Source organism: Ailuropoda melanoleuca, chromosome 15, assembly GCF_002007445.2.
Source record: "Ailuropoda melanoleuca isolate Jingjing chromosome 15, ASM200744v2, whole genome shotgun sequence".
Taxonomy (NCBI): domain Eukaryota; kingdom Metazoa; phylum Chordata; class Mammalia; order Carnivora; family Ursidae; genus Ailuropoda; species Ailuropoda melanoleuca.
This window is the reverse complement of record NC_048232.1, coordinates 13,226,460-13,241,230: the sequence shown is the minus strand read 5'-3', so window position 1 is coordinate 13,241,230 and position 14,771 is coordinate 13,226,460. Positions and strand designations below refer to the sequence as shown.

General features: G+C 42.2%; 1 protein-coding gene across 1 annotated transcript in view; it reads left to right on the top strand.

The window, feature by feature from the left end:
• FAM107B (family with sequence similarity 107 member B) overlaps positions 1-14,771 on the top strand; it is a 236,558-nt gene that overhangs the window by 145,157 nt on the left and 76,630 nt on the right. The gene's annotated exons all lie outside the window — the stretch shown is intronic.

Here is a 14,771-nt window from a genome sequence, read left to right as displayed (position 1 = left end):
CAGAACTATGGGGCAAAAAGCAGAGGAACCAGATGTGGGAAAAGCGTACTGATCCCAAAGTCACAAGAGGGGACTTTTTCAGGTGATAAAAATATTCTCCATCCTAATTGCAGAGGTGGTTATAGTACTGCACACATTTGTCCAAAGAGTAATTTTTACTGTACGTAAATTAGACCTCAGTAAAACTGACTTTCACAAATAGTCTTGGTACTTAAAATAAACCAAAATCAAAAGTACTTAAAATCAAAATCAAAAGGACTTAAAAAAAAACGGGACTCAAGATTCTTTGAGATCTCACTGTAGGTGATCTGTATATTAACTTTTCTAATTTAAGAAATTAAGGTTTCTTTTTTTTAAAAGATTTTATTTATTTATTGGACAGAGAGAGAGACAGCCAGCGAGAGAGGGAACACAAGCAGGGGAAGTGGGAGAGGAAGAAGCAGGCTCCCAGTGGAGGAGCCTGATGCGGGGCTTGATCCCAGAATCCCAGGATCACGCCCTGAGCCGAAGGCAGACGCTTAACGACTGAGCCACCCAGGTGCTCCAGAAATTAAGGTTTCTAACAAAGATTGTTTTACATGCTAGGATTAACTGATGTTAGCAGACATCAGTATTGCTTCCCGTGGCTGGAGATCAAGAAAGGAAATATCTAGAGAGCCAGGGTCTGTCCTTTGGGGAAATGGCCCTCAGATCATTACAGAGAGCAGCCCTTAAGACAGTCAGAGATTTAGAAAGCCATCATGTTGAGCAGCGGCGAGGCCCCCAGCCCCAGCTCCTGTGTGCACCACCGGCTCTTTCCTTGGCATTTACCTGAATGTTTCCTGCTTAGCTCTCTTGACAGCACTTCGAACCATGTGGCTGTGTTCTGCCCCACCCCCCAACAGGACAACTTTCTCTTTTCATCTGTCTTGCTCTGGGCTTATCATTCTGCTTTTGTCTGCATTCAAATATGGATAAATGACTTTCGTGTTTCCTACCAAATGTGAAATTATGATATGTTAAGCTTCACATGATAAAATGTACAATTTTATGTTAAATCATATTTGATGTTTTGTTTTAAGACCGTGTCTCCTGCAGAGCATGCATGACTCCTCTGAACAAGCCGGGGCTCTCTCTCACTTTGTGTTTCAAGGTTAAGAGTCCCGTATCTTCCCCAGGGGTCAAACCCAGAGAGGGCCCTACCTTTTGGTGCAATCCCTCTCTCTTTACAGATACACTTCTCTTAATACACAAGAACTGCTTAAAAGGAACATAACAAGGGACGCCTGGGTGGCGAAGTCGGTTAAACGTCCGACTCTTGGTTTCAGCTCAGGTCATGATCTGGGGGTGGTGAGGTTGAGCCTTGGGTCAGGCTCTGGGCTCAGCGGGGAGTCTGCTTAGGACTCTCTTTCCCTCTGACTCTCCTTCACCCCCCTCTCACACTTGTGCTCTCTCTCAAATAAATAAATAAATCTTTAAAAAAAAAAAAAAAAAAGAAACAGCAAGAATCACACACAAGCCTCAACAGGAAGGTTTGTTTCCTGAAGCTTTAATTCACAGTGAAAACCAGGGATTGACCTTCAAAAAAAAAATCTTAAAATATCCCATGTCTTTCTCCCTGCCAATTTCCTTTTCCTCCCTGCCTCTCCATTTCCTTTTCTTCCCTCCCGCCCCACTCCTGTCCTGGTCTTGCTCCCTTTTCTCAGACCTTCCCTATCCTCTCACCTCTCTTCCTCCTCCTGCTCCCATCTGCCCACCTGACCATCTTGTGTCTAATTTATATTTTGTATTTTCCCTGCTCTCTCTGCTGTGAGACTGATGAGGGACTCAAGTGTATTTTTCATTAATGTTGTTCTTCTTTAATAAAGTTTGGCATTCTCTGATATGCCTAGCAGAAAACCACCACAAACTTGCCCACAGTATACTCATTGGGGCCTTCCACTTTTTTATGCCAAGCAGATGTAGGCGAGGAACAATACCCTATATTGGTTTCTTGGTGTGGTTCCAGCTCATGCATATTCATATTTCCTACCTCATTAGTAGTGCCCTGGGCTTACTCTGTGTCATCAGGGGAGCACTCAGCATTGTGAAAATCTCAATTAAGACAATGCCCCTTGTCTTTTCATTGGCCTTGGTATTTTTTTGAAACACAAGTTTCCAGTTGTTCGTAGAACTGCTAATCAGATTCTTTTTCTATATATAAAAGTGAGTCTTAAGAATAGCTATTCCAGCAAATGCGCAATGTGCCCTAAGTTCAGCTTTATCAAAATTCCCAATAAAGACACTCAGTTCTGCATTCCACAAGCAGATTAAAATCATAAAAAAAAAATGTCTCTAAGAACCTTTGCATAACACAGCAGGGAAATACCTAACTTCTTTTAGAAAGATTTAAAATAATGACTATAAAAATGTTTTGGGGGGGCACCTTGGTGATTCAGTCGGTCAAGCATCTGACTCTTGATTTTGGCTCAGGTCATGATCTCAGAGTTGTGAAATTGAGTGCCCCATTGGGCTCCATGCTCAGCACAGACTCTGCTTAAGATTTTCTCCCTCTCTTTCTGCCCCTCCCCCCTGCACCCCTCCTTGAGCTCTCTCTCTAAAAAAACAAAAATTAAAAAAATTAAAAAATAAAAATATTTAGGGGAGCCTGGGTAGCGCAGTCGTTAAGCGTCTGCTTTCAGCTCAGGGCGTGATCCCGGCGTTCTGGGATTGAGCCCTACATCAGGCTCCTCTGCTGCTGGGAGCCTGCTTCTTCCTCTCCCACTCCCCCAGCTTGTGTTCCCTCTCTCGCTGGCTGTCTCTCTGTCAAATCAATAAATAAACAAAACCTTTAAAAAATAAATAAATAAAAAATAAAAAAAATTTGAAGAAATAAACTGTTAAGCTAAGTTTTTTGTGATTATGTCATATAATTGGGAAGTGATATAATAACACTTTAAGTAATTTTATCATAGTGATTTTTAATATAATTCAACAAATATCTATAGCTCCTCTTACAGAGCTAAGCCCCGAGGGAATGAAAATGCTGCCTGCCCTCAAGATTTACAAGGGAATTAGGGGAAAAAGATATGCACTAAAAATCATCATGTACAACAGATAACAAGTTTGTTATCTTCTTGAGTGTAGTAGATACTGTGCTTTTCATTTAACATACTCTTCTCCCAAATCTAGCTCAGTCCTTTACACACAGAGATATTTAATAAGTGTGTTACAAAAACTAAGTGTTCTAAAAAGGAAATAACACAAGCAATTAATGCAGGTTATGAAAGTTAGGGGAGGTCTCATGGAAGTAGGACTTGAGCTGAAACTTAATATATGGGTAAAATTTGGATCTGTGCAAAGGGAGAGGCAGCCATTCCTGCCAGAGAAAAGAGCATGAATGAGATTCAGAGGTGGGAGCAAATGTGCTGAGCAGGTGTGAGGAGAATTGGCTGGAGCAGTGTTCCCTCGGGGTTTCATGTTCAGAAGGCCAATAAAGATAATCACTAATCCTCTCGATACAGGCTCATTCCCATCAGCTTAGGAAGAGCATACCAAGAATTACACACAGGCTTCAATATGCCATTTGTTTCTCCCATTTTATTTTTTTTAATTTTTTTAAATTTTTTAAAGATTTTATTTATTTATTCGACAGAGATAGAGACAGCCGGCGAGAGAGGGAACACAAGCAGGGGGAGTGGGAGAGGAAGAAGCAGGCTCATAGTGGAGGAGCCTGATGTTGGGGCTCGATCCCATAATGCCGGGATCACACCCTGAGCCGAAGGCAGACGCTTAACCGCTGTGCCACCCAGGTGCCCCTGTTTCTTCCATTTTAAAACCAAAACCAAACAGAACCTTTCTGGGCTCTATATTCCCCCTCTCTAAAAAAAGTTGCCTATACCAGCTGCCTCTAAGTCCTCTCCCTGAGTCTCTCTTGAAATCACCCCAGTAAGGTTCCCATGCCCACAGGTCCACCAGTGATATCTGGGTGAGTAAATCCACCCGTCAAAACCCAGCCCCCATCTCTCTGGGCCTGGATCTGCCAGCAGTGTTTGAGACAGGTGACCACTCTCTCTTCCTCAAATCACTGGCCTCACCTGTCCTCCAGGACCCACTGTCCTGGTTTGCATTTATTCATTGGCCATTCCTTCTCAGTCTCTGTGCTAGTGTCCACATCTCCCTGACCCTGAAATGTGGGGGTGGCCCAGGACCTGGACCTCAGTCATTTCCTAGGTGATATATGCAGTCTCATGTTCAGTATCATAAGCCCACTGATGACTTTTAAATTTATAGCTCTGTCCTGGCCCTTCCCTCTTAGCTATAAACTCATATCCAACAGCTTGGTATCTTTGGATCACTAAGGGCATTTCAGATTCGGCATATCCGAAACTGAACTCCTGATATTCTCTCCCAAAGCGGTTCCTCTCAATATCTTCCCCTTCTCAGAGAAAGGGAATTCCATCCTTTCATGTCCTCAAGGCCAAAAACTTGGGCATCGCCCTTGACTCTTTTCTCCCTCTCCCCTTCCACATCTAATCCATTAGCAAATCCGGTTGACTCTACCTTCAAAATATCCATAATGTGCCCACATCTCATCACTGGTTCAAAGCACCACCTCTCTCTCCTGGATTAATACAAAAGTCTTCTTAGAAAAAAAAAGAAAAAGAAAAGATTTATTTATTTATTTATTTATTTATTTGAGAAAGAGAGTGAGTGTGGGGGGAAGAGCAGAGGGGGGAAACCCCAAGCGGACTCCCTGCTGATTGCGGAGCCCAGTGCTGGGCGCCATCCCAGGACCCATGAGATCAGGGCCGGAGCCGAAACCGAGAGTCAGACTCCCAACTGGCTGAGCCACCCAGAAGTCCCCAAAGCCTTCTATGTGCTCTTCTATCTTTGCTCTCCTGCAGTCTGTTTTCAACCCAGCAGCCTGGCAATCCCTTTAAAATGTGCATCAGACCATGTCTCTCTTCTGCTCCGAACCTCCCAGAGGCTTCCCAGCTTACTCAGAGAAAAAGTCAGGCTCTTCCTGCACTAGCCTACAGGGCCTGTATCATCTGTCCCTCCCCACCCCACCTCCCCTTACCTCTCTGACCTCATCATCTATCATCCCTCCTTGCTCATGCTCTTCAGCCACACTGGCCTCCTGCTGTGCCTGGAATTTGCCATGTGTGCCAACCTCAAGACCTCGGCACCTGCTACTCTCATTGCCCAGAGAGCTTGTTGTCCAGATGCCTGCACAAGGAACTCCTCATGTCCTTCAGGCGTTTGCTTAAATGTGAGCGTCTCAGAGAAACCTTCCCTTGCTATCCTGTTTAACATTACATATTCCCACCACTGCTTTTGATCCCCTTCTCAGCTTTATTATGTATTTCTATAGTATAGCCATAATGAATGCTATTTACATACTATATGCTTTCCTATTTTTCTTTTTTCTTCCTTCCTTTCTACCTTTATTGTTTGATTCCCTCTTCTAGAATACATCCCATAAAGGAAGGGATTTTTTATGAATTGTTCACTATTGTATTCTCAGGGAATAGAACTGTGTCTGGAACAAAGAACATGCTTCAGAAATATTGGTTAAATAAATGAATAAATCTGCACTTCACTAATGAGAAAATGGAGCCTTAGAGAAGTGAATAATTTGGCCAAAGTCACTCAGCTGGTGAGCTGGGGATATAAGGTGCATAATCACATCTGTTGGACTATGGACTTAACCACCGTAATATTTGGCTTTCTGTAGGCAAAGCAAGCATCTTTATCTTACACAAGCCATGGCATTCTCCTCCAAAGCATTTTGTATTATCTTATTTGATGACTTTTCTATGACAATGAAAAATTTGATTTTCTCCCATTGTTGGGAGTTACAACTTGTTCAAAAGTTAGTAAGGACAAAAAAAGAAAATATTAATTCTAAATCCACATGATGATAGATTAATAAAAGCTTTATTTTGCCATTCAGTTCTAATTTGATAAGATGGGAAAAATCAGGAATTAAATTTATCATTCAAAATAGGACAATAGATCAGAAAAACTTCCCAAAAGAAGAAATATCGTGAGTAATGTGCAGTGAATGTGGAATACATATATCTCTTCAAGGTACTGATCTCATTTCCTTTGCATATATACCCAGAAGAGGGATTGCTGGATCATATGGTAGTTCTATTTTTAAGAAAACCATTTCTTAAAGAAAGAAGTAACTGAATTTTTATAAAAGAAAAGCCGATGGTCTGGATTGGAGGCTGGAAGTGTTGTATAATTTGTTATACTGGATTCGTCTGGTGGATGCGGGCAGCTGGAGCTATGGCTTGGGCGGTAGTGTTTACCGAAGGAGAACCGTATTGTGGGTGTCCACTCAGTGAGTAGTAAGTATCTGTGGTTTGGGAAGAATTTGACAGAAATGAAGAGGAAAATGGGGATTTGGGAGAAATAATAGAGAAAGCAATGGCTTGGTTTTGTGCCCCTAAATGGGTGTGGGACCTGAGACAGTAAATGAAGGTTATCCTGAAGTTTGTGGGTCCAACACCATGAAGGGTCGTTTTGGTAAGCAGACGGGCATATGGTAAGTCAGGAGTTAGGAATGAAAAGAGAAGTTCTGCTTTTCATTAGTCCCACTGATAAACTGTCTCTCAAAGAGATTAAGAAGATCTCTAACCAAGCTAAGAATTGTCATTAGCAAATAATTCTTAAAATCAATTTCCATAGTCCTGGATTCCTCCCATTCTGTGAGAAAATTCTAATTGCTGATCCAATTCATTGCAAGTTTATGGGACTCTCCAGGTTTCCTATTTAATCCTCAGTTGGTTGTATTTTTGCAGAAAGGTTTCCATTTCATCTAAATGTTCAAATAAAGTGGCTCATAGTGTTTCCGTATTCACTTTTTAGCCTTTGATTATCGATAGTTATGTGTCCATTTTCATTCCTAATGTATTTTTTACTTGTTTTCTTGAGTGTCTTCTCTGTCTCTCATCGTTTCGGACAGAGATTTGTCAATTGTATTGGTCTTTTCAAGAGAAAGATAGTTTCTTATATTTTTGCAATTCTTTCTTTCTTTAATCCTTTCAAGTAGTTGTTTATGCTCTGATGTGGATGATAGCAGATGGCACGGAGCAGTTGTTGTAGAGAGAAATGACCTGGGGAAAGCAAGTGCATGTCAAAATATTGTTTCCTGCCATGTGTCTCAGCTGTTGACTTGCAAAAGGGTGGTCATTAGGGCTAAGCTGGAACCAGAACAGGGCAGGTTGTCCTGAGCAATGAGGGTGGCTGTCTGAGAGGTGAACCAGCAGAATTACAAAACACTTCCAGAAATTGCCTTCAGTTGCCCGAGAAGGACTCTGTCCTGTTATTAATTCCTCCTCTCTTTTTTCTTATAAAGTTTAACTCTTTATCAACATTATCCAGCAAAAGCTAACATTAGTTAGAATTTTAGTTCATGCTAAATTGTGGTGGGACAACTAAAAGAATGTTATCACTCAAAGAGCATTTTTTTCAAGCCCAGTAATCCTTAGCATTTTTAATGTGTGGGTGATACAATTCTCTAGGCAGGGTTAATAAGCAAACTTTCTCTGGCAAGATTTAACATTAGCTGTAGTTTGGACTTTAGTCGTAAGCTCCGAGTGGATGGAGCAGTCCTCTTCTCTAGCCAAGTCTGGACAGCAACAGAAATACCATTAATGCTATAATTTCCATATAGAAGAAACATGCACCTCTGTATATATGTATATAAAAGTGCCATAATTTTTTCCAGGTTTTTATTTAAATTCTAATTAGTTAATGTTTAGTGTAATATTAGTTTCAGGTGTAACGTTTAGTGATTCCACATTTATATATAATACCTGGTGCTCACCACAGTAAGTGCACTCCTTAATCCCCATCACTTATTTAACTCATCCCCCTGCCCACCTCCTCTTTAGTAACCATCAGTTTACAGGAGATATAGATAGACACAGATACAGATATAGATTGCTATAAAATTATTAACCCTTTTTTAAAAAAAAGATTTTATGTATTTATTTGTCAGAGAGAGAGACAGAGCACGAGCAGGGGCAGAGGCAGAGGGGAAGAGAGAGGGAGAAGTAGACGCTCTGCCAAGCAGGGAGCCTGTTGTGGGGCTCGATCCCAGGACCCCCAGATCATGACCCAAGCTGAAGGCGGATGCTTAACCGACTGACCCACCCAGGCTCCCCTAAAATCGCTAACCCTTAAATCCAGAGGAGACAGCCTGCAATGAGTTGAATATCTTGTCCAAAGTCACAGAGGTAGTTGGTAGCAGAGCCATGACTGAAATTTCTTCCGTCCTAGCCTAGTCTTTATTCCATTACTCCATGAACTTACGGTACTGCATCACTTAAAAGGTAGATGAGAATATAGAAGTGGCATTCAACTAGTTATTACCAACGCAAGAGTTTCAAGGAATACTTTCTGCTGACAGAAAGTATCTGGAATGCATATCAGGAAGAAGAAAAGAAAGTTGGAGTGAAATGTAGAATGTTCTCAGTGAATTGGCTATTTGTTTTACACTTAGATATTTGAATTAGGAAACCATATAGGAATTATCTTTATGGTGCTCAGATATGAGATGGATTGTTTACTCATTAATATCTACTATTAAGATATCTTAGTATTTTTGACAGGATGAGGGTTTGAGGGTTTCTCTCTCTCTCTCTTCTTTTTAGAGATTTTTGTTTTAATATACAGGAAGACTCTCAGGAAATCCTCTTTTCTGGTGCTGGATTCATGTGGGAAAAAAAGACATAAAACTCAGATCTTCACATCATTCAGGAGTTGTCTATGTTACAGCTGTTTCTCTTGATTCTAAGGTGATATTTAGCTAGATTTTAATTACTATATAGAGTCCCCTTGATTTTAAAATTATCAATAACAAAGAGCAAGTGTTTTGTAAAAACTAAATTAAGCATTGTAGGCAACACATTCATTAGGGATTTTGAAATTAAAATTCTTGAACTTTAAACTCCCTAGAAACGGCATAGGGTTAGTTACATTATGAATTATAGCTCTGTTGTCAAGTTTGTAAAATGCTTTGTAGCAGATTAACTACTAAAGGGGAGAAAATTCATTTTTGTTATTGGTGCTATTAGCATATTTAATGAAGAGGCTCCACTTTTTTGCTCACAAATGCTCATGTAAAGAGGCTATTTTAATATAAGAGTTCATGATGTTGCTTATAGCACATTCTTTTCGATTTAGGTTTATCTTCTGATCCTTTCTAGATACTACTAATTTTATTTTATTTTTATTATTATTTTTTTAAATTTTATTTATTTATTTGAGAGAGAGCGAGAGCACAAGCAGGAGGAGTTGCAGGCAGAGAGAGAAGCAGCCTCCCCGCTGAGCAAGGAGCCCCACGTGGGACTCGATCCCAGGACCTTGGGATCATGACCTGAGCTGAAGGCAGACACTTAACCGGCTGAGCCACCCAGTTGTCCTGATACTACTAATTTGAAAAGATATAAACATCTAGGTATGCTGTGAAGAGATTTTGCAGAGGTAAGGAAGGTCTCAAATCAGTTGACCTTAAGATAGGGAGGTGGTCTGGGTCAGGCCTGGCCTAATCACACTAGCACTGTAAATGAGTCTACACGCAGAGATGGAGGGAGATAGAGGGGGAGGGAGGCAGAGATAGGAAGCATGAGAAGGATTTGATGTGCCTTTGCTGACTTGATAATGGAAAGAGCCACCTGGGAAGGCATGTGGGCAGCCTTTAGAATCTGAGAGTGGCTCCTCATTGACAGCCAACAAGGAAATGGGGACCTTAACCTTAATCTTACAGACTGGACAAACTGGACAAAGAACTGCATTCTGCCAAGGGGACCTTTGTGCTCCAGATGTGATGAGCCATGGGCTCTGCCAAGTTCTTCATTTTGGCTTTGGGGTACCTTGAGCAGAGAACCCAGTCAGGCCATGCCTGAATAAAGCAAAGATGAGCTGATATATGGGTATTGTCTGATGTCGCTAAGTCTGTAGTAATTGGTTATGGGCAATAGATAACTAATACACCGATTCGGAATTTGGTCAAGCTTAGGTTCTTTAGAGAACTAAAGCCATTTTTTCCCTCCAGTCTCAATCTTAGTTGAAAGCAAACATGCATAAGCAGAAATCATATCTTTACTTTGATCTATCAATTCAGGACATGAGGCCAGTACCAATTTATGGAATCTATTGTTATGAGCTTTATGTTCAATTTCAGGTGGCTTTGGCTTGTTTACAAATCAGAATGATTTCCCTTGAGACTACTGTTCTCAGCTGTCGCAGTTACCCTCCACTATGTCGTTCCTCAACTCTGATTCGGGGAGAAGATTATTTGCAGGGATGACTGCCACGGTTCTTCCTATCCTAGGATTAGGGTCCTCAGGTCCCTTTGTAATGTGACCCCTGCTTTTACGATCAAGGGGTGGAGGCTGTTTCCCTGAACCTCGGATTAGGGCTGGCTCTGTGCCATTTTTGGATGATAGAATGTTACGGAGTGACCTGGAGGCTAGACCTCCCGAGGCCCTTACAGCCTCCTCTTTTACCCTTTTGGACATAGCTGCCCCGTGAGGAAGTCCCAGCGATCCTGATGAGAGACTAGTGGAGGGCAGCTGAGGCATCCAAGTCGACAGCGCCAGTGGACTTTGAGGCCACTCAGGACAAGCTGCTCTCTGGCGGACCTCCCAACTGACAGCAAACACATGATAGAGCCTAGGGAGACTGAAGGGAGCTAATCCTAGCTGAGTGTGTTCCACACTGCCAGCCCACAGCATTGTGAGCAAATCACTCGTTCTTATGGTAAGCTAGTAAATTTTGAGGTAATTTATCTTATAGTAATAGTTAACTAATACAGATATTAAAGAACATGACTTTTAAAATACTATTTTAAAATTAAAACTTTCTTTCTTTGGGGCGCCTGGGTGGCACAGCAGTTAAGCGTCTGCCTTCAGCTCAGGGCGTGATCCTGGCGTTACGGGATCGAGCCCCACATCAGGCTCCTCTGCTATGAGCCTGCTTCTTCCTCTCCCACTCCCCCTGCTTGTGTTCCCTCTCTCGCTGGCGGTCTCTCTCTCTGTCAAATAAATAAATAAATAAAATCTTTAAAAAAAAATAAAACTTTCTTTTTTTAAGATTTATTTATTTATTTCAGAGAGAGAGAGAGAGAGAGTGAGCACGAGGCATAGGGAGAAGCAGATTCCCCACTGAGCAGGGAGCCTGACGAGGGCTCTATCTCCCAACTGGGAGATCACAACCTGAGCTGAAACCAAGAGTTGGACGCTTAACTGACTGAGCCACCCAGGCACCCATTAAATGTTATTTCTTTTAGAATGGATTATCTATTTGAATGTCCGTGTACACAGCACAAAATTTAAGATACGAAAGAGTATACACATACAAATCAATTTCCCGCCTCCAGGGCACTGTGAAACCTTTCTCATCTCTTCGGAGCCCTTCAGGATAACAGGGCATAAAGTAACAATTTCAAGATTATAGAGAAAAGTGACCAAAGAAAGAGATAAAGAACGACATATCTTATTCCACGTTGATTTGTTTTGCTCTACTTTACGTCCCCAGATATACATCTCTGCTTTCTTCAGTTTTCCTTAGGAATAACTTTAAAAGGCCTCCAGATGTCAGAGCAACAATGAGGTTAAAATTGAGCATATGTGTCACCTTGTGAATGAGTGTTATGGGATAGGAAATTATCAACTATGCTTTCCAGTAAGGTCAGGTTAGGGACTCTATCACCAATATATTGAGTGATTCAAAACCTTTCAGAAGAGTATTTTCTTTGTATTGCATTTGGAGAAAGCAAGTGAGGAAAGGCCCTCCATGCCTCCTGATAATCCATGTCAGTCCAGGAGCAGAAACCCAAGCAGAGTGCAGTAGTTTCCTAGACCACTGACCTTTCCTGGACTCCTGTCCACATACAGAATGTGGAACCTACAGGACATCAGACTCTGGCTGAGAGTTTGGTGTTACCTGACCTGACCCTGGGAAGTCTACTCGTGCCCTGAAAATCTAAACTTATTCATTCTACAAACATCTACCATGCACCTACTATATTCCCAGGCACTGTTGGTAGATAGTATGGGTACAAATATAGATAATATCACTCTAATCCATAACCTTAAAGTTCTTACTTCAGGGCTCTACCTACAGTAACTCCAGGAGCCCCAAACCAAACTGGACACTTGATTCTACCTGGATCAAAATTCCCCTACGATTCCCAGAATGTGAAATATTTAGCCCCAAATAGTGGACTCAGTAAATGGGTGTGGGTGTCTTTTCTTTTAAGAAAGCTTTGACTCGAGAAGTTCAAAGAAAAGATTTGATCTCCTCTTACTGGTTTTGTTTGAATTACGTTTCCTGATACAGGGCAGGGTAATGACAAAGAACTTGTGGGCATGTATACCCCAGTCTATGGAATGAGATACATATTTCCATTCCTCTCAGAGGGCAGGGGAAATGCTGTGTGGTCACTTACCACATCCAGACACTCTGCCCACTGTCCTGCCATCACAGAAGTTTACCCCAGGCTGCTTTAAGGGGACATTACAGGCTCACTGGTGGATTAGTGCTTTTCCAAAATTAGAATCTAGAATTTAATGCATGTTTCTTGTATTAGTTTGCTCAGGCTGCCATAACAGTGGCTTAAACAACAGACATTTTTTTTTCTCACAGTTCTGGAGGCTGAAAGTCCAAGATTAAGATGCCGGTAGGGTTGGTTTCTGGTGAGGCCTCTTCCGGACTTGCACATGGCTGCTTTTTGGCTATGTCCTCACATGACCTCTTCTCTGGCTGTCGTAGAGAGAAGTCTCTGGTGTCTCTTCCTCTTCTTATAAGATCACCAGTCCTACCAGATTAGGTCGCCACCTTTACGACTTCATTTAACCTTAATTACTTCCCTAAAGGCCCTATCTCCAAATATAGTCACACTGAGGGTTAGGGGTTCAACATATGAACTTGGGGGGGGCACAATTCAGTTCCCAACACTTTTTATATGCCAGATTCTATGTTAAGCATGAGGGTGTATATCTTTACAGAAAGATATATGTATCAAGTGTAAACTCTGTGCAAGGAAGGCATATATTTACAATACAGTGCAATAATGACCAGGCTGTGCTAGGCACAAGAGTGGCAGAAAAGGTCCATCCAGTTTTAGCAAGTCAGGGAAGGCTTCTCAGAGGAAGCTGTGTCTCAGAAAGGAAAGGATCCCTTGCGGGCGGGGGGGGGGGGGTGTGAAGGCATGCTAGGCAGAGGGGAGGCATGTGGAAGAGCGTAACAGGTTATAGATTCTTTCCTGTCTTTGTATTCACAGAGCAGGGCCATTCAGCAAATACAGCCCTCTGGCTGAGTGAAGTCGAGTGCCTCTGGGGGATATAGGAAGAACACACGGAAGAAGTCAAGGTGATATCAAAAAGTATACTGCCCTACATGATACTGTAGCAAGGAGCTTGGACTTGATTATGTAGCAGGAATTGGGCACTTGTTAAAGGGTTTTAACTTGAGCAGATTTGCGCTTAGAAATTTCCCTGAGAAGCAGTTTAGAGGAAAAGAGTATGTGTGATTGGACGCTGGGGACAGTCAGGAGACCATAGTGTGATGACAGATACCAAAGGCCAACCGTGGCAGTGTTGGTGGGATGGGGAGGTGGATATCTAGGCCTCCTGTAGGATTTCTAGGACTTGGGATTGGCTCCCTGTGGGGAGGGAAGGTAAAATCTAGGCTGGATCCCAGGTTCTGGTCTGGGGACTGGTAGACCCTTTGTTAATTACAGAAAGAACAACAATGCAAGGACAGGAAGTGAAGAAAGATGTGTAGGAAACACTGTGGATAAATTCACACAGGTCAGTTTCTTGGGCTGGGAAGGAGCTTCTTTCTCTCTAAATCCAAGCAGCAGGTGATTCCTCCCCTCAGTGGGCTTCAGGGACCCTAGGATGGTCAGGCCCTTCAAGGGTGTGGCTTTGGAGCACCTCTGGAGTGAGTAATTTGTTTACTGAAATCGTAATTGATATGTCTGTTCCGTGCGATCATGACCCAAGCTGTTTTAGTCAGAAAAACTTCCCAATAAATAAACCCTTATTCATCTCTTGCCAACAAAATTAAAAAGCTTTTGATCTAAAATCCACCAACCTGTCCTTGTTTGCTACTCTGGATTAGATCTTTCACATTTTTGTTCCATGTCATGATTCAGGTACATGGTAATCTGAGAGTCTTAGGGTTGGGCAAGAAGCAATTTGCTGGAAGAGAGCTATAAAAAACGAAAATCAGAGGGGAAAAAAGGAGGTGAAACAAACCTTTCCTCCTTGCCCACATATTAAATCTCCAATTACTCTTTGATGAATGGGGACAGGGAAGGAATATGAGTAAATTCCCAGGTCACTGGGTTTCAAGTCCTGGTTTGACAATAAATTTATACAATTCCAACAAACCTGTTTCCTTTTCCTCTCGATTTCCTTTGAGTTTTCTTCTGTGACGTATTTGCAGGATTTCAATGGGGACAGTCTCACTAAATCTCACAAGCCTGAAGTCGAGATGGAGGCCAGACACCTACCAGCGAGTACGTGATAGAGACAGAGACAGAAATAGGGAGAGGGAGGGAGAGAAAGATCTTTAATTGTGGGCCTCGTGATCCTACTCCGGCCACCTTCGAGTCCCCATTTGTGTCTCTCATCTGGTGACACTTAGCATTTTTCTTCCAACATTCCCTCTCCTCTTTCCAAGTTTCTGAAGCCAACCAAACACAAACAACAGAAGGAAAACCTCCCGAAACCAAAACCTCAGACTTTCTCCGAGCTCCCGCCTGGCCTGGCGCACTCCCCTCC